Raw genomic sequence first — 25,373 nt, forward strand, 5'->3', positions numbered from 1 at the left:
CTAGAGCTATGTTGATGGTAATCTACATTGTCTGTGATAGAATAGCTAGTTATTTTAAAATATGTTAATCTCTGCATACACTATCTTTTCCTGCCTGACAACGACTATATATACAAACATATTGGAAAAAGGGAAAGTTTACATAGCCAAATCTCATATTAGGTAGTTCCATACTAATACTACAAGGTCATGGTATCACAAATCTATATATCTGTATATCAGCACACGTAAGAGCTGAAGCTGGTGACTAGAATCAAGATAGATTCAGATGTGCAATAAGACCTTGTTGCTAAAACACAATTAAACAAAATAAAACTAAAGAATCATTTTTTTTTATATTTTTGAGAGTGGGGAGGTGTGTATTGGTTAGCAGCCTAAGGGAGCCAGAGATTTTTTACTACAGCAGTGTAGCTTGAATGTTGATGGTTGGTCCATTCTTGTTCCTGCTCCTTGGAAAGGCAGGAAATCTTTCATAGCTAATATGTTAAGTGGAATACTATCAGCACATGACACTCACACTGCCTGTACTTGCAAAGTTCTACCAAATGAGGAATGAGAGGAGGACTGTGGATACCTGGACACAAGACCCCTGAACCTGGAATCCATAGAGACACAAGTTTCACAACACAGTCCTGGTAGCTACAGCTTCAGCAACAGGCTTCTTCTATAGAGTAGGACCCTCAGCCTCTTCCAGTAACAGGCGGTAACCTCTGTCCTGAGTATGTTAGACGTTTGGTATGCTAAAATGGCTGACGAGACTTTGATCCTTGCACTTTTCTCCTGTGCATAAATGCTTTTCAAGTACTTGTTAAAGATGTGATCCATCCTTGCAGTGGTGATGCTACCTGGCGGCAGTCCATCTTTTAAGCATGGGTATATCAGTAAGGCCAAGCAGTTCAGTGTCAAAAGACTGCATCTAAAAGATGAGGTTCATGGTGAATTTCAGTTCTGTCTTAGGGGAGGGTGAGGAAAGATCATACAAAGGGCTATCTGAGCCTTGACATTTGGATTTGTGCTGAAGCTCTGAGTGCCATTTGTCACCAGACATGCTCACTGCAAAACTTCATCTTCTGGAAAGTAGGACTATGCAGATATGTTAGTGTTACCTAATTTAAAAAAATATGCATTGGATTGCTTGTTTCACCAGGGATAGACTTATGATGATTAAATATTGTTGACAATTTGAATAGATTTTAAAGCACCTGGCTTTATCTGTGAGAGCCTTTAAGGTGAAGGGATTTAACTCATGAAAAAAACAAACAAACATAAAACAAACAAACAAAAAGCAAACATGAATGTGAGCTGTATTATTCCATAGGCTGTAGTTTCAGATTGAATAAAAGCTTTTTCAAGTATCAGCATTTATCTCTCTCAACTTCCTTACTGTAAATCAATGTGATCAGTTATATTACAAGCATCTATCATGCCTTTGTTCCATGATGAATTGTATCTTAAACCATTAGCCTGTCATCTGTAGGTTGTATTTGTCAGATATTTTGTCACACTAGGAGAAAAGAAGCAACGGTAACACTCGATATTCTCAACACATTGCTCATGAACATTAAAGTTATGACAGTTTAACCAAATACATTTATACAAGCAATTATGAAATATAGCCACATATGTGTTAAATAAATTTAACATAATATTTCATCAAAATTAAACTAAAACCATCTAAAAGCAAATATGTTTATAATAGAAGAAGAAAAGAAAGATAGTTAATAAATAGTCTATCATTGAAATCTGAGATCAAATCTGGACAAAGAATATTAATATAATACAGAATAGCTTTGCAAGACTAAAATTATTTATAATATGCATATATAAAATACAGAGATGAAATATAGACTTATTGATTAATTGAAATAACTACTTTTATAAAATAAGGGTACCAGATGCTAAATATGGATACTGAGTTTGTACCATGGAGAACACTAGAAATTTTCTTTCATATTTATATATTACTAAGACTAAAATGCAATAAATGACTACTAAGCAAATGTTAGAGCTGTTAGTGGAGATGTTTGTCTTAAACATTTACAACAAAGTGATGGGGACAAAATGGACATCAGATCACTGGCAAATTGCTTGCCTCATATATATGAGACTACAGGTTCCATCATCAGTACTGCAAAGGGGGTGGGGAAAGAGATGGATATTTCTCTACAAAATGCATTTCAATACAATAAACTGGGAAGAGAGGAAATTCTTAAAATATGAAAATATATACACTGACATCTATATTTTAACTCATAAAATAAGGAGATGAAGCAGCATAAAGATACATTCATACGGAATAAGAAGATAATGAGATTTCTTTCTCAGAATTCAAAAGGAAATAAATCAATGGTATCAAACTCTGGTGCCAATAGAAAAATTGTTAAGACAAATTTAGAGAATTTAAAGAAAACCTGTAGAATCATAGGTATAGCTTACGAAGCTTTATTAAAAATTCATGTGTTAAATACTGAAATTCTTAGGCAATTGATAGAGCTAGAAAATATCATCCTGAGTGAGGTAATCCAGTCACAAAAGAACACACATGGCATACACTCACTGATAAATGGATATTAGTCAAAAAGCTTGCAATACATAATGGGATATTCATAGATCATATGAAGGCCAAGAAGGAAGAAGATCAAAATGTGGATGCTTCATTACTTCTTAGAAGGGAGAACAAAATACTACCGGAGGAAATACAGGGACAAAGAGTGGAGCAGGGACTGAAGAAAAGGTCATCCAGAGACTGCACAATCTGGGGATCCATCCAATATGCTGCCACCAAACCTAGGGACTAAACCATCAACCCATAAGTTCACACGGAGGGACCCATGATTCCAGCCACACGTGTAGCAGAGAATGGACTTGTCCAGCATCAATAGTAGGAAAAGATCTTGATCCTGTGAAGGCGTGTTCCCCTAATGTAGGGTAATGCCAGGGTGTTGAGGTTGGAGTGGGTGAGTGGGAGTGGGAGCATCCTCATAGTAGCAGGGGTAGGGGAAAGGGGATCACATTTGAAATGTAAATACATAAGATATCCATCAAAAATAAAATTAAAAAGAATAAATAAATGTTGATAACGTAAAATTTCACAAACTAAATATAATATTTTAAAATGGAATCAAAAAAAGCAAAACTTGGCAATACCCTTCCTCTAATGACCATCATAATCATCCTGACCATCACAACCACCACTACCACCACCACCAATCCCACCAAGAGCATCATCTCTAGAGTTGTCATTCCAGTCATGTGTATGGGACTGGGTTGATGTAAATAAGACACAGTGATGGTGATTTTGAACTACCAAATTATTAAATTGGAAACTTTTGGCAAGTTCTATAACTTGAAGTATAATTTCCCTGGCTCTAATTCACTTGTTCTGTCTGCCATTTTCTCTTTTACAAGACAGTGTAGAACACTGGCTTGTTTAGATGAACTTAAGCCAATCTGGGACCTGTCAAACAATTGACTATAATACTCAGAATGACTTGAATAGTAATAAAATTATATTTGCATAGTTGAGCATTCTTTAGATGAGTATGGAGAATAGATTGAAGTTGTTAAATAAAATAATGCTTGTTATTTTATTTAACAATTGATTAAAATTTGTAGTACATATATCTTTGATTTTGAATACAGCAAATATGAAACATTTCACTTACTTGAGAAGTCTCTCTTCAACATTAAGTGTAGATTTAGAGGAGTCTCTTTGAAGATAAAGGCAGATGATAAAATATATTTGGATAACTCTGGGCAGTTCATGACCTAATGAGTCTTTAGTTTCTTATAGGACTTACCCCCTCATTTATTTAAAACAATTTAAAATGCATTGATTTAGAGTGTCTTTAAATTAGTCATTGATTTTTTATAAATGACTGAACTAAAGTTTACCAAAGAAAGGAATAGAAACTACAAAAATCCCAAATCTGGTACTCACTTCAGCAGCATGTATACTAAAATTGGAACAATAAAGAGAAGATTAGCATGCCCCCTGTACAAGGATGATGTGTAAATTAGTGAGGTGTTCCATATTTTTTACCTTCTTCTCAGCACCTCATGGAACATTCTCCATTATTGACCGTGTGATCAGACACAAAACAAGCTGCAACAGATACAAGAAGATTATAATAACCGTGTGCATCCTATCAGAACACCAAGGACTAAGGCTGGTTTTCAATAACAACAAAAATGACAGAAAACCCACATATACATGGAAGGTGAACAATTATCTACTCAATGATAACTTGCTCAAGGAAGAAATAAAGAAATTAAAGACTTCTTTGAATTTAATGAAAATGAAGGCAAAACATACCCAAACTTATGGGACACAATGAAATCAGTGTTAAGAGGAAAAATCATAGATCTGAGTGCCTCCAAAAAGAAACAGGAGAGAGCATACACTAGCAGCTCGACAGCACACCTAAAAACTCTAGAACAGAAAGAAGCAAATACACCCGGGAGGAGTAGAAGGCAGGAAATAATCAAACTCAGGGCTGAAATAATCAAGTAGAAAGAAAAAGGACTATACAAAGAATCAACAAAATCAGGAGCTGGTTCTTTGAGAAAGTCAACAAGATAGATAAACCCTTAGCCAGACTAACCTGAGGGCAGATGTGTAAGTAACTGCAAAAAAAGACAGAAACTGTTTTCCCAAGGAGGATAATGTCAATCCATTTATCTAATACCAAGCTTTCAACTTTGAAAATAAACATGGAAATATAGTTATACAGACCTAGTACAGGGTACTTACATATTTAGTAATATATTCAAAGTCAATTAACACAGTTATGAAGGAAGTAATAATTTATACATACTTATATGGCTTTTAAAATGCAAATCATTTTACAACTTTTGAAAAGTAATATGTCCTGTTTAATCATTAAATAAAGTCAAATTCTTTGACTACATTCAGTGTGTTACCATTATAAAAAACTTTTAAACACTTAGGTCACTAGTAGATGATAAAATTGAATTTATGTAGAGATATTAAAAACATATAATATTGGATGGGAAAATATACTTACCTACATATATAAAATTTGCAAACATATATTACACATAAACTACATTTTTTATTGTGTACACAATACCCCATAAGTGAGATAAGTCTAACAATTTTACTTCAAATGATAAAATTATTTCATATAGGTGGATTTTTATAGTAGAACAAGTAAGGCGTTTTCAATAAATAGAACCCAAAACAAAATGAGAATTATTTATCTTGATGGAGAGGTATATATCAACTTCTTGTTGGTGTAGTGCATTGTACAGGGAACATACTAAGTATGTGTGTATGTAGCATGTAAAACTTTTAAAATAAGCAAAGCCATTCAGAAATAAAAAAGGTAGCAGTTACAGTTTTAGATTCTCCCTTCTTGCTAAAACAGAGATAAATATGGATAGCTAAACTTGATATTATAGGAAGTAATAAGAAATATATGGAATGTTTTGGCCTTTTCCCTGAAATCTAATGTTTTTAACAGTTGTTTCTTTACAATAGTACACTGTTAATTAAGCTAAACTGAGGAAATACATTTGTGTCAAACAAGTATAAAATGAAATAAAAGTACATGATGGTGAAAAAATTTCTTGGAAAAAAACAGGAATTGCTCAAAGTATAACTCAGAAGGAACATAATTGCCTACCACTTTCAAAATACTTAAATGACTAATAGATTTCCTGTCTTTATCTTATTTAATACTTTGGTTATTGGACTTAGCAACAATATTACTTATTTTTATTTAAATCATTAGAATCTGTCAAAGCCCTATTATAAAAAATCAAATAAAAAGAAATAAATGCCAAGTACTGTTTTGAATTTTCATTTATTTTTATTAATTATTTTATTTACTTACATTTCAAATGTTCTTCTTTTTCCTTGTCTCACTTCCACAAACCCCTCCTACCATACCCCTCCCCTTTGCCGCTAAGAGAATACTCCCTTTCCACCTACCCACTCACCCCTGCCTTACCGCTCTAGCATCACCCTTCAATGGGGCAAAAAGACTTCAGAGAACCAAACACTTCTCCTCCCAGTGATGCTAGACAAAGCAGCCCTATGCTATATGGACCAACTCATGCATACTCTTTAGTTGGTGGTTTCGTCCTTGGGTGTTCTGAGGGGTATGGTTAGTTGATAGTGTTGTTCAACCTATGGGTTGCGATCCTCTTCAGCTCCTTCAGACCTTCCCCCTCACTCTTTCATTGGTACTCCAGGTTTATTCCAATGGTTGGCTGTGAGTATCTGCATCTGTTTAAGACCAGTGCTGGCAGAACCTCTCAGCGGACAGCTATATGAGGCTCTGTCTGCAAGAGATATTTGGCACCAGCATTAATGTCAGGGTTTTGTGTCTGCAGATGGGATGAGTCCCAAGTTGGCAGGTACTCTGCATGGCCTTTCCTTTAGTCTTTGCTCCTTTTTTGCTTTTGTGTTTCTTTTAGACAGGAACAACTCTGTGTTAAAGATTTTGAGATGAAACCATCCCTTTGCTGGAGGACATGTCTATCTACTGAGGGTGGTCTCTTCGGGTTCTTTCTCCCTGCTTTTGACACTCTTGGACTTGTGAATTTACCAAAGCAATATCTTTTGTGGATATTGTGGCAGTCTAAAGTAGTTTTTAAAATGTTCAATATATTTAACAAAGCATTTAAGCTCAGTTTAATTTGTCTAAGGTAGAAGATCATCCTAGAACAATATCTCTCACTGGGCTTTTGGTAGCAAGTAGCATGAGTTACATCTACGATTGGAATAGCCTGTACTGTGCAATGAGAGTTTCCTTAGGCTTATAATGTTAAAAAATGCAGAGTTGAGGGTGGATGACAAGCATGCAAAACTAAAACTAGAAAAATATGAAATAATGGTTAATTTTTTTTCATTCTTTTTAATTGGGTATTTTTATTTACATTTCAAATGTTATTCCCTTTCCCGGTTTTCCGGACATAAGCCCCCTACCCATCTCCCTCCTCTCCTTCTATATATGGGTGTTGCCTTTCCCACACACTCCCGCTATCCGCGTCCCCCGTCACATTCCCCTACCCTGGCGGTCCAACCTTGGCAAGACCAAGGGCTTCTCCTTCCATTGGTGCCTAACAAGGCCATTCTCCTACATATGCAGATTGAACCAAACGTCAGTCCATGTATTGTCTTTGGGTAGTGGTTTAGTCCTTGGGAGCTGTGGTTGGTTGGCATTGTTCTTATGGGGTTGCAAGCCCCTTCAGCTCTTTCAATCCTTTCTCCACTTCCTCCAATGGAGGTCCTGTTCTCAGTTCAATGATCTGCTGCTACCATTCACCTCTGTATTTGACATGCTCTGGCTGTTCCTCTCAGGAGACATCTATATTCAACTCGTATAAGCATGCACTTCTTAGCTTCATCAATCTTATTTACTTGTGGTGGCATATATATATATATATATATATATATATATATATATATATATAGCAAGCTGCGAATGATCGTTCTTTCATTTTTTGCTTCAAACTTTGCCTCCATACCCCCTTCTATGAATATTTTTGTTCCCTACTTTAAGAAGGACTGAAGCATCCACACTTGGTCCTCCTTTTTGAGCTTCATGTTTGTTTGTCTGTGATTGGGCTACCTCACTCATATGATATTTTCTAGTTCTGTCCATTTGCGTATGACTTTCATGAGTCCATTGTTTTTAAGAGATGAGTAGTACTCCATTGTATAAGTGTACCACATTTCTGTATTCATTCCTGTGTTAAAGGGCATCTGGGTTCTTTCTAGCATCTGGGCTATTATAAAAAAGGCTTCTATGAACATAGTGGAGCATGTGACTTTGTTGTATGTTGGAGCATCCTTTGGGTATATGCCCAGGAGAGGTATGGCTTTGATCTCAAGTAGTGGAATGTCCAATTTTCTGAAGAACCTCCAGACTGATTTCCAGAGCTGTTGTACAAGTTTATAATCCCACCAACAATGGAGGAGTGTTCCTCTTTCTGCACATCCTCATCAGCATCTGTAGTCACCTGAGTTGTTGATCTTAGCCATTCTGACTGGTTTGAAGTGGTTGTTTTGATTTGCATTTCCCTGATGACTAAGGATATTGAGCATTTCTTTAGGTATTTCTCAGCCATTTGTTATTGCTCAGCTGAGATTCCTTTTTTTTTAGCTCTGTTCCCCATCTTTTCATAGGGGTTTTGGCTTTCTGGAGTCAATCCCCATCAAAATTCCAAGTCAATTCTTCATAGAGTTAGAAAGAGCAATTTGCAAATACATTTGGCATAACAAAAACCCCAGGATAGCAAAAAAATATACTCAACAATAAGAGAACTTCTGGGAAAATCACCATCCCTGACCTCAAGCAGTATAACAGAGCAATAGAGATAAAAACTGTATGGTACTGGTACAGAGACAGGCAGGTAGATCCGTGGAATAGAATTAAAGACCCAGAAATGAACCCACACACCTGTGGTCACTTGATCTTTGACAAAGGAGCTAAAACCATCCAGTGGATAACAAGATAGCAATTTCAACAAATGGTGTTGGTTCATCTAGAGGTCAGCATGTAAAAGAATGCAAATTGATCCATGCTTATCACCCTGTACAAAGCTTAAGTCCAAGTAGATCAAGGACCTCCACATCAAACCAGACACACTCAAACTAATAGAAGAAAAAGTGAGGAAGAGTCTTGAACACATGGGCACTGGGGAAAATTTCCTGAATAAAACACAAATGGCTTATGCTCTAAGACCAAGAATCGACAAATAGAACCTCATAAAATTGCAAAACTTCTGTAAGGCAAAGGACAGTGTCATTAGTAAAAAATGGCAACCAACAGATTGGGAAAAGATCTTTACCAATCCTCCATTTGATAGAGGGCTAATATCTAAAATATACAAACAACTCAAGAAATAATGGTTAATTAATTGAAATCTCACTGGGAAAATTTCACTTGTTGACTTTTTTTTATTAACCACTAATTGGGAAATGTGTTGATATACAAATAGTGATTGGATTTACTAATATTAATTTTCAATCCATGATTATATATTTTTTCACCATTATTGCAGTCCCTATCTGATATGAATCTTAAAGGATAATTGAAAGGTCTAAGATGATTTCCTCAATCCTATGTGGAAGTTACCTCTTGGGCCAGTCAGAAGTCTTTTGAAGAATAATGCCTTAGATGAAGAAGAGTTTTTCTTATTTATTACTCCCTCTAACTACTTTAAGATATTGACCAAATGATTCTTAATCATTTCATCTTATTTTCAATGACTAAAAAAAGCCATCAGCTGAGCACTATATATTTTTAGCAATAAGCTCTGATGCAGCAGCTCTCTCAAAGCACTAATACTTCTTGCCATTATAAAAATGTATGAAAAATACTAAAACTTTTTATGTTAAAGTGTAAAAATATCTAAAATATCAAAGTATAAGCATTTAAATATAAAAATAATGTAGATAAAGTAGTATTTACCAGTTATTTTTGAGATAGATTTATTTTTCCTTTCTTCATCACAAAACATGCTGATAAGTTCATTATCTTTGATAAGATATATTTGATGACTTTGTTGTTGATTTTTATTATTACTATTGTAAACCAAATTATATATATTTTATACCACTATGTGCTAAATTGGATATATAATTTTTTTCTGTGTCACAGTTGATCTTTCATAGGTAATTTCAAATAATTTTTGTCAGTTTTTTCAGAATATTTATGTTTAAGATATTCTTGTATATTATTTTCATTATAATTCTAATACTTTGTATTTACTATTTTTGATTTCGCAGAGAAAATTGTACTTTTTAATTCAGAATACCAGAAAGACTTTTTTATTAAGAAATAAGGATCACTACGATTAAAACTATTTGTAGAGTATTTATTAATTTACTTTAATATTTCTACTTTTCTCTCTTTTTGTCCATAATTTATTTTTCATTAACATTTCATTACATCCCAATCACATTCTTCATTTCTTCCTCTCCTCCCAGACCCACCCTTAGACATCCCTTCCCCCCATTATTATCTCCCTTTCAGAGAAGGGGCATTGCTCCCCTACCCTGGCACCCCACACTGGGACATCTACTCACAGCAAGACTAAGTATGCCCTCTCCCACTGAGACCCAACCAGGAAATCCAGGTAGGAAAAGGTTGTCCAATGGTAGGCAACAGATTCATAGGTTGCAATATTTCTATATTCAGTTTTTATTGTGTATGAGATTATAATCAGTTAACTATCATTTCAGATTTCTAGCTGGATAGTTTAATTATATTCTTCTCATGCATCATTAACTGTGCTTTATTTTATTTTTGTACTCATAAGCACTGAGGAATCTCTCAGTGCAGACTATAAGCTGTTCCACTGCCTGTTGTAGAAGCAACTCATGCTACTTGCTGCTACAAATCTAGTGAAAGATGCTGTTCCAGGAAGACCTTCTCCCTGAGTCAAATGAATACTGTTTGCAACTTCATCTCACTCCAGGAACAATTGCTTTAATCCAGACATCAGACAACATACTCTGTAGAATTTGTGGAGACTCAGGATTCCTTATTAACTCTTGATGGTATGCAATTTAACATAGCCATCAAGGGAATACATTTGGATATTTTCACAAAAATAAAATGAGAACAAGAATATAGTTGAAGTATTTCATTCCAGAGATTAAACCCAGAAAATTTCACGTCCCGTCGTAGAAAATTGTACTCTTATGTTAATTCCTGTGCTAGTGACTATACTCAAAATGTGTTGTCCAATATAGTTGTTCAAGAACATATGACTCCATAATGAAAATGTGGGGTGTGTGTGTGTGTGTGTGTGTGTGTGTGTGTGTGCGTGCGTGCGTGTGTGCGCGCGTGCATGCGTGTGTGGGGGAACTACTCAGCTCTAAATAAAAATGAAAACAAAAAATGTGCAGCACTTTGCAATACAGAATAGTAATTGATTTAGAATATCTAACAGTAAATGGTGTCAGACAACCCAAGAAAATAAAAATAGCATGATATTTCCCATATGTTTATACATGCTCAGGTTCTCTCTGTGTGGGCAGACACATGTGCATGTGTGTGGGTGTATAATCAAATGTACTCATGGGTATCTAGAACTCATTTGGTGAGAAAGAGATACCAAATCCTGCAAGTTACTCCTTGTGTGCTATGCCATGTTCATGTGTGTACATACATGCACATGCACACAATACATAAATATAAAAAAAAATGACAGAGTTAATTGAGGAAAAAATCCTGAGTAAATTTTTGTTATACACATGTGCCTACACCCTCTCTCATATTTAAACACTCAATTTCCCTGCCTCTTAACTTGGTATGGTGCCTTTCCAAGGTGTTGTAAATACTCCCATTTTATTTAGTAAGGGAAGCCCTTCCAGGTTTTACAATTCTTCTGACTTGGATTAGCCATTAAGCATTATACTTACATTATTGTTTCGTTACTTCCGTCAGTTTCCATACTTCACTGACCTTACCTAAATTTCAAATCTCTAAAATTGGGCTAAAATTCTCAACTTTTATCATGTCCTACTCATAATTATAAACACTAAGAAAACAAACTATTTGTATGTGCAGTATCCATGGGAAACTGTCTATATGTTTCTGAAGAAAGGTTCACTGGATGTGACATGGAAGCAATCTGTACCAGTCATGGAATATACCCATGTATTCTGAACGCTACCAATGACAAACATACAAATTCAGGTTACTGATGTTCTACTCAAAATACCAAGAAAATGAAACCAAACTTAATATTCATTACAGAAACTAAAATAGCTTGTTAGGTAATGAAAATTAAGCTCAGAGAACAAATCACATCCTTCTATGAGAATATCAGATTCTGATTTCTAAAATCATATAAATATGAGTATCTTTGTGTGAATGATCACCAGTATGGGCTAGGAAATATAAAATAGAGACATGAGAAGGGAATGAGACTTTGAGAGCTCAAATGTGTGGAAGATAATAGAAATCATGTGATGTAAACTTGAAAGGGTAATACTATATGTTGAAGGGAAAACACCTAATTGGTGGTGAAAGGAGACAAAGGGATCACAGAAGGGGGAACCAAAACTAATTATGTTTAAATATTTTTTCTTGGCTTGTGAGTCTCTGTCCCAAACCATAGAGAAGGATAGGTCATTGAGTGACAGTATTTATTAAGCAGTACTCATAAGCAGGAGAAATACATCATATACTCATGATAGACAAGACTATATGGAAAAGCTTGAAGAAAAAACTGGCAGCTGGGCTTATAGAACTTCCAAGTTGTTTTGTTGAGGGACATCTACATTGTTTCCTATTTTGGGCTATTATGAACAGAGCAAGCATAACTACTGTGAAGTAAGGCCTATATCTGTCCTATCTCCAATATAGGAAAATATGTCCTTGAGTATACATCCAAGATTGGTATAACTAGATCTGGATGTAGATCAATGCCAGTCTTCCTGAGGAACCATCACAAAGAGATTTCCATAATAGCTGAGCAAATTTGCACTCCCACCAGAAATGGATGAGTGTTCCCCTTTCTCCACCTGCTCATCAGCATGAGACATCACTTGCTTATTGATCTTCGCCATTCAGATGGATGTAAAACGAAATCTCAAAATTGTTATAGTATGTTTTTTGCTGTTAGCTAAGGATGTTGAACATTTCTTTACATGTTTCTCAGCCATTTGGGTTTTCTCTTTTGAGAAATAATTTCTTATGTCTGTACTGCATTTTAATTGTTTTCTCCTGATATAGTTTCTTAAGTTCTTTAACTATTTGGGTTATTAGTCTTCAGTCAGATGTGTAGTTGATAAAACTCTTCTCACATTCTGTAAGTTGCAACATTTGGTATGACTAGCACCATTTGTTGAAGATGCTGTCTTTTTTCTAGTGTGTGTTTCTGGATTCTTCATCAAAACTCAGGTATCCATAAAGTGTGTGCATTTATTTCTGGGTGTCCCATTGGACTCCATTGATCAGTGCAATATCATGCTATATTTATTACTATAACTCTGCACTACAACTTGAAACTGTCTATGGTGATACCTCCAGAAATTCTTTTATTACTCAAGATTGATATTCTGAAGAGGGTTCCCAGATAAATCTGAATATTGTACTTTCAAGTTCTATGAAGAATTGTATTGCAGTTTTGATGGGGATTGCATTGGATATGTAAATGGCTTTAGGTAGGATGGCCATTTTTACTGTTAATCCTACAAATCTATGACGATTGGAGATCTTTCCGTCTTCTGATATCCTCTTCAATTTCTTTCTTCAAATTCTTAACAATTTTGTCATACAAGCATTTCACTTGTTTATCATTGTTCCAAGATATCTGAGGCTATTTTGAAAGGTGCTGATTCCCTGCTTTCTATTTCATTATATCTATTGTTTGCCTATTAGAGGGTTACTGACTTGTGGATGTTAATTTTGTATCCAGCTACTTTGCTGAAAGTGTTTATCAACAGAAAGGGGTGGCCTGGTGGTAACTTTTTCAGTCCACATAGGTATACTATCCTATCCTCTACAAATAAAGAAACTTTTATTTCTTTCATTCGAAAGAAAGAAAGAGAAGAGAAGAGAAGAGAAGAGAAGAAAAGAAAAGAGAAGAGAAGAGAAGAGAAGAAAAGAAAAGAAAAGAAAAGAAAAGAAAAGAAAAGAAAAGAAAAGAAAAGAAAAGAAAAAAGGGGGGAAAAGTACTTGAGACACATCCCAGGGACAAATACCAATCTCTGACTGACACTAGTAATGATACTCTATTACAGACAGGAGTTTAGCATGCCTGTCCTCTGAGAGGCTCCACCCAGAAAGTGACTCAGACAGACATAGTCACCCACAGCCAAAGAGTGGATAGAGTTTGGAGACTGTTATGGAAGAAAAGGATGAACTATTGTTGCCCTGAGGAGATAGGAACTTCACAGGACGAACAGAAGAGTCAACTAACCTGTACTTTTGGGGCTCTCAGAGATAAAACCACCAACCAAAGGACACACACAGATTGGACCTATGCCTCCGCACACATATGTAGCAGATGTTCATCTTGATCTTCATGCAGGTCCCAAACAACTGGAGCCAGAGCCATCCCAAAAGTTATTGACTGTATGTGTGCTATGTTCTTCTATCTGGGCTGCCTTGTCTTGTCTCAGGAGGAGAGAATTTACCTTGCCTCGCCACCCTGATGTGCCAGGGTTGGAAGTATATATTGTGGGGACCTACCAGTTCAGAAGAGAAGGGGAGGGGACATGGAGAAAGGACTGTGGAAGGGAGTGACATAGAGGGTGCAGGGAATGGTAAATCAAGTGAATAAGTAATAAATATAAGAAAACAAAGTAACTCTCTTCAAACTAGAAATACAAACCCATTCCCCCACCCCAAATACTCTTCTCACCAGTTACAAGAAATGGGGCTAAATGGGACATGGATAACAGATTAGGCATTGTCAGGAAGCAACAAAATCATAAAGATTACAGTCTACATTAGCGTAATGACTTCGACTCTCCCACTTATTCCTCACAGTACATTACGTTCTCCCTGCTTCAGATATTCCTCCAGGAATATCTTCTCTCAGTAGGCCTCACCATAAACTGCAGGGTGGCCTATGAGCCAAAGGCTCTTCTCTCAGTCATTGGTCCCGATTGTATGCACCACAGACACATAAAGTAGGCTAATGAGTTAAAACACTTCAACTTCTGCCTCTGAAGCAGCTTCATGTGGATTTATTCTCCTAAGAATGTGTTGAGGGAAGGCATTGTATTAGCATTTGTAATAACCTCACAAAGCCTTATCGTTTAGTAGTTCATCTTGGAAATGACTTTCCTCACTCCAATTTGAAAGAAAAAATATGAGGATGAAAGGGTAAAGCATTTGATTTTAATCATTCCCTTAGCAGCATGATTAAAGGTAAGCATCCTCTCACCATGGCATTAAGATCCACATATTCGCCTTATCTTATTTCAGCAATTTACTATAAAATGGGCTTAACACGCATTTCCAAGCACTACTTTTATAAAATTTAAATATAGTCCATGTAAGCTCGCCCACCGAATTCCATAACAAACAGTACTTTATATTCTTCTTAATCTAATACACTATTTATGACTCACTGTTTTCAGTACAGTGACAGACAAGAAGTAACAAAGGAAGATTGCCGGAGAGTTAAAAGGAAGCTTTATATTGCTCTGTTCACATCACAGCCTTCAGACCTCATTCTTATTGTTTCCGTTTGCTTCCTCTCCTCTCTCCATGTCTCTCTCATCCCTCTCCGTTCATGCTTCTCTGACCATGCTTCATCAGCTTTTCGCAAAGTCTGCATCCCGTTTTTATTATGTCACTCAATCCATTCCAGTTTTGATAAACAATATAGGGTATTTCTAATTATTTGTAACTCTGAAGGTGCTACTCTGCACATTTCCGGCATCCTTGTGTAACCCTCCCATCTTCTAGTTTATATTATAGTATATTCATGTGAATGCATTTAGCTAAAGATATCAACTAAATAAATTCAATGGTGCAATTTAAGAGAAACAATAATATGTGAAGTTCCCATAAATCTAATTCATAATATTGACAGACTTTCATTTCACTCTGACTGCTATAGAGTACTGAGAAGCCTTCTTAAACTTATTTATTGTTCATTTCGATTTCTTAATTTATATAGTTCTAATATATATTTGCTTGTTTTCTTTTCAAACATCCTTAGTTTTAACATTTCTTTTAAAAAAAACTTATGTATCCATCATTCTTCAGCTTCTGCTAATAGTATGTATGAGTGTTTTGCTGTGCTGTATGTATACAATATATAAAAATTAGATTTTACAATGCTTTTTGTGAAATTTCATAGAAATCTTTCCTTGAGATGCTCAATCTTTTCTGCATTTTATCTCTATATTCAGATTCCAGTCACTCTAACCTCATTTTAAATGTATAATACACATGTTCAATGTTCAAATACTAATTCATAGAAATCAGGAATAATTCAGATATTTGGAAGGCTACATGTATACATCAGTGCATGCATTCACAAAGATAACATACTTCTTTTCTGGTTACATTTTCAAATCCTTCCTTGAAAATATGCTGAATTCTGTTTTAATAGATTGCAACTTTTATTCTTTTGCCTGACTGTTTTTTCAGTAGCATTTCAAAACTGGTTAAGTCACTAAAAGACCTCGAGATTTAATAAATATAGTAGAAAATAAATGTTTTATTTTAAAATAAAATGTATGCATATATAAGGTGAATAACTTAGGTTGAAAATGGCAGTCTATCTGGTTTTATGTGGAGGTCCTTGATCCACTTAGACTTGAGGTTTGTACAAGGTGATAAGAATGGTTCGATTTCCAGAGTGGTTGTACCAGTTTGCAATCCTACCAACAGTGGGGGAATTTTCATCTTTTTCCAAATCATCGAGAATGGCCTTGTTGGGTACCAGTGGAATGAGAAACCCTTGGTCCTGGCACAGCTGGACCCCCGGTGTAGGGGAATGTCTGGGGGCAGGAAGGGGGGATGAGGAGGAGAACACAAAAGAAAGAAAAAAAAAGAATAGTTTAATTTGCATTCATCTACATGCTGACCACCAGTTGAAGCAGCACCATTTAATGAAAATGCTCTCTATTTTACTGGATGGTTTTAGCTCCCTTATCAAAGATCAGGTGACCATAGGTGTGTGGGTTCATGTCCTTCAATCCAAGAATGGATACAGAAAATATGGTACAATTACACAATGGAGTACTACACAGCTATTAAAATCAATGACTTCATGAAATTCTTAGGCAAATGGATGGGACTAGAAAATATCATCCTGAGTGAGGTAACCCAGTCACAAAAGAACATACATGGTACGCATGAAGTGATAAGTAGATATTAGCCCAGAAGCTCAGAATAACCAAGATACAATTGACAGACCACATGAAGCTCAAGAAGAAAGTAGACCTAAGTATGGATGCCTCAGTCCTTCTTAGAAGAGAGAACAAAATACTCAAAGAAGGAAATGGGAGACAAAATTTGGAGAATAGAAGGAAAGGCCATCCAGAAACTGCACCATCTGGGGATCCATCCCATATACAGTCACCAAAACTAGGCATGATAGTGGATGCCAAGAAGTCCATGTTTGACAGGAACCTGATATAACTGTCTCCTGAAAGCCTCTGCCAGAGCTTGACAAACACAGAGGCTGATGCTCTCAGCCAGCCATTGGACTGAGAACAGGGTCCCCAATGGAGGAGTTAGAGAAAGGACTGAAGAGGCTGAAGGGTTTTGCAACACCTTGGGAAGAACAACAATATCAACCAACCAGATACCCCAGAGCTCCTAGGACTAAACCACAAACAAAAGAGTACACTTGGAGTAACTGATGGCTCCAGCCATATTTGTAGCACACTAAATCAATGGGACAAAGGCCCTTGGTCTTGGGAAGACTATGTGCCCCAGTATAGGGGAATGCCAGGATGGAGAGTTGGGAGGGAGTGGGTGTATGGGGGAGCACCCTCATAGAAGCAGGTACAGGATTGGGGATTTCCAGCAGGGAAACTGGGAAAGGAGATAACTTTGAAATGTAAATAAAGAAAATATCCAATAAAAGAAAAAATGAAATATTTAATTAAAAAATGAAATTTCAGTTGCACTTTTGACTTTTGTGTACATTGCTCTTCCACCAAATATCAAGGAATATGATGCATCTGTGGTGGAGAGGATGAGAACTGGAGCCTGTGGAAATCTTTCATCAGATATGCACGGCACGTTTCTTGGTTTTAAAACAATCATGCTGTGCAAGTTTCTTCTTATTTAAAAGCTAATTTGAGTCTGCTAGGAGGAGTATCCAGAGGAGGAAGGTTGCATGGAATACTGTGAAAGAAATATTAGAAATATCAGCCACAGCTATGTAAAATGAAATTAATTAATAACAACACACCCAACCTTCTTTTCAAATACATGTGTATTCCCACCTGTTGTTATGTCTTCAATGATTATTTCCCAATGAAGTGTTATGAATATTTCCTTCATTGCCATATTATGGACAGAAATGTCTATAATCACTTCCTGACAATAATTGTCCATAAATATAATTTTGTTTAGAATTTGTACCAAAAAGGGAGAGAATAGATATAATGTGAGACATGATAGCTGATTGACAGCATAGTCGATATGTGTAATAAAGCAAGCAGCCGTACTTCATCTTGTATTTGTAAAACTACTAGATATACACGAATCTGTTATACTTAGGATTTGAATTTTGATGAAAATCTGTGCTACATTTATAAGGAAGAAAATCTCACATATTTGAACTACTGTCCTCTGGATAGACAAAGAAGTTATGACAGAACTGAGAATTTGTGGAAATAGAATTCTATGTCTTCCATATTGTCATGGGTTTCAAGAAAAATATAACTTTATATGCACTGTTAAAGACATAACTAAATTCTGGGTGAGGGGGTTTTTATTTTTTTTATTTTGCTGTTGTTGATTTTGTTTTGGTTTTTGGTTGTTGTTTTTCTTCGTGGTGACGACACAAGGTTAAAATCAGATTTAATCTCACGAGAGAGTCCATGATTTATTTTAACATCTCCTTAATATTTCTGTTTTACAAGTATAACAATTTATTGTTCCTTCTTGTTGATATTATTTTGTTGCATAGCATATATGGAAATGTTTACAATACATAAGAATAGACATGCATATGTTCATATATAATTATATAAATATATGTTCAACAGTTTCCAAAAAGTTCTAGGTGCATAGAATTTTGTCCTTTACAATAACATTCATACTAATGTAAAATGTATTATTAAATTGTTTTAATATCTTTTAAGAAACATTTAGATATTTATGTGTCTGCCTGTATCTGTAACTGTAATAGTATAAAGGTGACTAGAGAGATCATGAAAGTGTGTTGGCCTTCCTGGAGAGGGAGTTATAATTGATTTTAAGAGTCCAGACATCAAATCAAACTTAGGTTTTCTGCAGTAGCAACAAACATTATAAACCTTATGAATGTCCTCATAAAATATTCTTTAGAATTTAAGAAAATTAAATAATGCTATAAATACAATACATACCAATTGTATTTAGATTCTGAAAAAAGGGAAATTTCAATATTTTAAGGCTAGCCTGTGCTACGTGGCTACAAGGGCAGCCTGGGATGCATGTGTAAGCTACAGCCTCCCCCCGTCCAAAAATAAAAGAGGCAAGCAGATTTAAAAACAACAGCATCAATAATGCAATCATGGATTTTAACGCTGACTAACATTCATTATCAGAGGCAAGATTTATTATCTTGTCGGAAGCACCTAATCATTAATGAAAATATATGAATGAGTTGCTCTTAGGACACCAGGCATCAGCTTAGAAGGATAGTAGTGCTGAGAAATGGGAAAGCACATAAATCCTACAATTTATCCAGTCAATGGCATCATGCTTTTCTGGGCTTTGACTTAGGATTCATTCAACAGGAACTGGATTCTTTATCAGCAATGCTTTCAAATGCTGTTAATTTTATAAATCCACCAATTTCTTGACAAACTCTTCAAAAAATGAATCCACAAATTTGAAAATCACTATCAATTTTTGTTTGATCTTCTGGTGCTGTTACAAGTTACAATTTATTAACCAACCCATTATAGCCACTACTGTTTTTAAGCATTTTATCACTGAATTCTGAGCTTTCTTCAAATTTTTCAATAATATCTTACATGAAATAAACTGTGTATATTAATACTATTTCACTGAGCTTTTACCTATCTTTACTTGTCACCCTCTATTCTGTTTAGGCTATTTCCATTCATACATAACTAGCATTATCAATTTTCATACTGCTTTCACTCTCTTTGTGCTCCCTTATAAATAATAGTTGCATGAACTGATGGTGTATTGTAGTCAGGAAGTCAGTGTCATAGCTTTAGACATCGTCACAGAACACTACATATGTTTAAAATAACATTGTAAATGAGATCATAAAACATTGAAGATGGTCTTGTTTGTAACAAAACCCAAATAGGAGTGTTTCTTAACAAACACTGTAGATATAATAGGTTAAATCAAACAATATAGGTAAAATTTAACAAAATATTGTAGATAGGGTAACTTTAAGAAAACAGTACAGATTACAGGGGTTAAATCAAATTTTGGATGGTTTGTAATAAAACACTATAGATTTGATGATTACAATAAAATACATATTTTTCTTTTCACAATTCAGGTATCTAACATGGTGAATCTCTGGGGAGAACTTTCTTCCAGATTGTAGGCAAATATCATCTCAATGAAAAACTACCTCCAAATTGAATGTTCTCTCACATTTCCTTTATAAAGAGACTAATTTAACCCATAACCATTCTAAATTTTCATCTAATTTATGTCCATTCAAATAACATACTTTCTTAAGAGTCTAATATAAAAAGAGGAGAAGACACTGAAATTGGGTTCCTAATGTGTGTGAACCTATAAATATACTGAATATGTATTGCATAGTGAATTGTTGAATGATATAGTATGTTAATGTTAACTTTGGCGGAACTACTTGATTTCCTTATGTAGTGGTCCTTTCATTTACATGATCACCAAAGTGCTCAGTTGTTCCCCCTTTTCTACGGGTATTAACCATTTGATACTCTTTGTTTCTTTTGATAATAAGCAATGTAAGTGGACAAAGGTGATTCATATTGTGGTTTCATTTTCATTTTATCAAGTTATTTTTATGCTTATAATTGTTTTCTTTAGTAAGTAAAAGAGACAATATATATATATAATTCTATTTATCTATTATCTATCTATTTATCCATCCTTCAATCATTGATCTATCTATCCATCTATCATCTATCTATATCTATTCAAACACATATGTAAATATGTGAAAATGCATAACACATTTAGAATTCAAATATAGACATAATCAGAAAAACTCCTAAACTTTCTTTTAGTGTTAACTTTATCAAGTTCATAAAAGATGCCACAACTTGATTTTTTTAAAAATGGCACTAGAATCAGATGATATTTTAATTCTATTTTGTATTATATTTAATATGTTTTTTACAGTTTAGTCACAAATCTTCTCCTGTTCTACCCTCTGACAGTTTCTTTTTTTTTTTTAATTTTTTTTTATTAACTTGAGTATTTCTTATATACATTTCGAGTGTTATTCCCTTTCCCGGTTTCCGGGCAAACATCCCCCTCCCCCCTCCCCTTCCTTATGGGTGTTCCCTTCCCAACCCTCCCCCCATTGCCGCCCTCTCCCCATAGACTAGTTCACTGGGGGTTCAGTCTTAGCAGGACCCAGGGCTTCCCCTTCCACTGGTGCTCTTACTAGGATATTCATTGCTACCTATGGGGTCAGAGTCCAGGGTCAGTCCATGTATAGTCTTTAGGTAGTGGCTTAGTCCCTGGAAGCTCTGGTTGCTTGGCATTGTTGTACTTTTGGGGTCTCGAGCCCCTTCAAGCTCTTCCAGTTCTTTCTCTGATTCCTTCAATAGGGGACCTATTCTCAGTTCAGTGGTTTGCTGCTGGCATTCGCCTCTATATTTGCTGTATTCTGGCTGTGTCTCTCAGGAGCGATCTACATCCGGCTCCTGTCGGTCTGCACTTCTTTGCTTCATCCATCTTGTCTAATTGGGTGGCTGTATATGTATGGGCCACATGTGGGGCAGGCTCTGAATGGGTGTTCCTTCAGTCTCTGTTTTAATCTTTGCCTCTCTATTCCCTGCCAAGGGTATTCTTTTTCCTCATTTAAAGAAGGAGTGAAGCATTCACATTTTGATCATCCGTCTTGAGTTTCGTTTGTTCTAGGGATCTAGGGTAATTCAAGCATTTGGGCTAATAGCCACTTATCAATGAGTGCATACCATGTATGTCTTTCTGTGATTGGGTTAGCTCACTCAGGATGATATTTTCCAGTTCCAACCATTTGCCTACGAATTTCATAAACTCGTTGTTTTTGAGAGCTGAGTAATATTCCATTGTGTAGATGTACCACATTTTCTGTATCCATTCCTCTGTTGAAGGGCATCTGGGTTCTTTCCATTTTCTGGCTATTATAAATAAGGCTGCGATGAACATAGTGGAGCACGTGTCTCTTTTATATGTTGAGGCATCTTTTGGGTATATGCCCAAGAGAGGTATAGCTGGATCCTCAGGCAGTTCAATGTCCAATTTTCTGAGGAACCTCCAGACTGATTTCCAGAATGGTTTTACCAGTCTGCAATCCCACCAACAATGGAGGAGTGTTCCTCTTTCTCCACATCCTCGCCAGCATCTGCTGTCACCTGAGTTTTTGATCTTAGCCAATCGCACTGGTGTGAGGTGAAATCTCAGGGTTGTTTTGATTTGCATTTCCCTTATGACTAAAGATGTTGAACATTTCTTTAGGTGTTTCTCAGCCATTCGGCATTCCTCAGCTGTGAATTCTTTGTTTAGCTCTGAACCCCATTTTTTAATAGGGTTATTTGTTTCCCTGCGGTCTAACTTCTTGAGTTCTTTGTATATTTTGGATATAAGGCCTCTATCTGTTGCAGGATTGGTAAAGATCTTTTCCCAATCTGTTGGTTGCCGTTTTGTCCTAACCACAGTGTCCATTGCCTTACAGAAGCTTTGCAGTTTTATGAGATCCCATTTGTCGATTCTTGATCTTAGAGCATAAGCCATTGGTGTTTTGTTCAGGAAATTTTTTCCAGTGCCCATGTGTTCCAGATGCTTCCCTAGTTTTTCTTCTATTAGTTTGAGTGTGTCTGGTTTGATGTGGAGGTCCTTGATCCACTTGGACTTAAGCTTTGTACAGGGTGATAGGCATGGATCGATCTGCATTCTTCTACATGTTGCCCTCCAGTTGAACCAGCACCATTTGCTGAAAATGCTATCTTTTCCATTGGATGGTTTTGGCTCCTTTGTCAAAAATCAAGTGACCATAGGTGTGTGGGTTCATTTCTGGGTCTTCAATTCTATTCCATTGGTCTATCTGTCTGTCTCTGTACCAATACCATGCAGTTTTTATCACTATTGCTCTGTAATACTGCTTGAGTTCAGGGATAGTGATTCCCCCTGAAGTCCTTTTATTGTTGAGGATAGCTTTAGCTATCCTGGGTTTTTTGTTATTCCAGATGAATTTGCAAATTGTTCTGTCTAACTCTTTGAAGAATTGGATTGGTATTTTGATGGGGATTGCATTGAATCTGTAGATTGCTTTTGGTAAAATGGCCATTTTTACTATATTAATCCTGCCAATCCATGAGCATGGGAGATCTTTCTATCTTCTGAGGTCTTCTTCAATTTCTTTCCTCAGTGTCTTGAAGTTCTTATTGTACAGATCTTTTACTTGCTTGGTTAAAGTCACACTGAGGTACTTTATATTGTTTGGGTCTATTATGAAGGGTGTCGTTTCCCTAATTTCTTTCTCGGCTTGTTTCTATTTTGTATAGAGGAAGGCAACTGATTTATTTGAGTTAATTTTATACCCAGCCACTTTGCTGAAGTTGTTTATCAGCTTTAGTAGTTCTCTGGTGGAACTTTTAGGATCACTTAAATATACTATCATGTCATCTGCAAATAGTGATATTTTGACCTCTTCTTTTCCGATCTGTATCCCTTTGATCTCCTTTTGTTGTCTGATTGCTCTGGCTAGAACTTCAAGAACTATATTGAATAAGTAGGGAGAGAGTGGGCAGCCTTGTCTAGTCCCTGATTTTAGTGGGATTGCTTCAAGTTTCTCTCCATTTAGTTTAATGTTAGCAACTGGTTTGCTGTATATGGCTTTTACTATGTTTAGGTATGGGCCTTGAATTCCTATTCTTTCCAGGACTTTTATCATGAAGGGGTGTTGAATTTTGTCAAATGCTTTCTCAGCATCTAATGAAATGATCATGTGGTTCTGTTCTTTCAGTTTGTTTATATAATGGATCACGTTGATGGTTTTCCGTATATTAAACCATCCCTGCATGCCTGGGATGAAGCCTACTTGATCATGGTGGATGATTGTTTTGATGTGCTCTTGAATTCGGTTTGCCAGAATTTTATTGAGTATTTTTGCGTCGATATTCATAAGGGAAATTGGTCTGAAGTTCTCTTTCTTTGTTGTGTCTTTGTGTGGTTTAGGTATAAGAGTAATTGTGGCTTCGTAGAAGGAATTCGGTAGTGCTCCATCTGTTTCAATTTTGTGGAATAGTTTGGATAATATTGGTATGAGGTCTTCTATGAAGGTTTGATAGAACTCTGCACTAAACCCGTCTGGACCTGGGCTCTTTTTGGTTGGGAGACCTTTAATGACTGCTTCTATTTCCTTAGGAGTTATGGGGTTGTTTAACTGGTTTATCTGTTCCTGATTTAACTTCGATACCTGGTATCTGTCTAGGAAATTGTCCATTTCCTGAAGATTTTCAAATTTTGTTGAATATAGGTTTTTATAGTAAGATCTGATGATTTTTTGAATTTCCTCCGAATCTGTAGTTATGTCTCCCTTTTCATTTCTGATTTTGTTAATTTGGACACACTCTCTGTGTCCTCTCGTTAGTCTGGCTAAGGGTTTATCTATCTTGTTGATTTTCTCAAAGAACCAACTTTTGGTTCTGTTGATTCTTTCTATGGCCCTTTTTGTTTCTACTTGGTTGATTTCAGCTCTGAGTTTGATTATTTCCTGCCTTCTACTCCTCCTGGGTGTATTTGCTTCTTTTTGTTCTAGAGCTTTTAGGTGTGCTGTCAAGCTGCTGACATATGCTCTTTCCTGTTTCTTTCTGCAGGCACTCAGCGCTATGAGTTTTCCTCTTAGCACAGCTTTCATTGTGTCCCATAAGTTTGAGTATGTTGTATCTTCATTTTCATTAAATTCTAAAAAGTTTTTAATTTCTTTCTTTATTTCTTCCTTGACCAGGTTATCATTGAGTAGAGCATTGTTCAATTTCCACGTATATGTGGGCATTCTTCCCTTATTGTTATTGAAGACCAGTTTTAGGCCTTGGTGGTCCGATAGCACGCATGGGATTATTTCTATCTTTCTGTACCTGTTGAGGCCCGTTTTTTGACCAATTATATGGTCAATTTTGGAGAAAGTGCCATGAGGAGCTGAGAAGAAGGTATATCCTTTTGCTTTAGGATAGAATGTTCTATATATATCCGTTAAGTCCATTTGGCTCATGACTTCTCTTAGTCTGTCTACATCACTGTTTAATTTCTGTTTCCATGATCTGTCCATTGATGAGAGTGGGGTGTTGAAATCTCCCACTATTATTGTGTGAGGTGCAATGTGTGTTTTGAGCTTTAGTAAGGTTTCTTTTACGTATGTAGGTGCCCTTGTATTTGGGGCATAGATATTTAGGATTGAGAGTTCATCTTGGTTGATTTTTCCTTTGATGAATATGAAGTGTCCTTCCTTATCTTTTTTGATGACTTTTAGTTGGAAATTGATTTTATTTGATATTAGAATGGCTACTC

The 25,373-nt window shown here is 35.9% G+C and overlaps 1 non-coding gene across 1 annotated transcript; it reads left to right on the forward strand.

Annotated features, from left to right (window-relative positions):
* The first annotated feature begins 3,932 nt into the window (after nt 1–3,932).
* Nucleotides 3,933–4,039, forward strand: LOC120096453 (U6 spliceosomal RNA). The gene has a single exon (XR_015636450.1). It is a non-coding gene; the product is annotated as a U6 spliceosomal RNA (small nuclear RNA).
* Nucleotides 4,040–25,373: the final 21,334 nt, after the last annotated feature.

The sequence above is a fragment of the Rattus norvegicus genome, chromosome 13, assembly GCF_021556685.1.
Source record: "Rattus norvegicus strain SHRSP/BbbUtx chromosome 13, alternate assembly SHRSP_T2T, whole genome shotgun sequence".
NCBI lineage: Eukaryota > Metazoa > Chordata > Mammalia > Rodentia > Muridae > Rattus > Rattus norvegicus.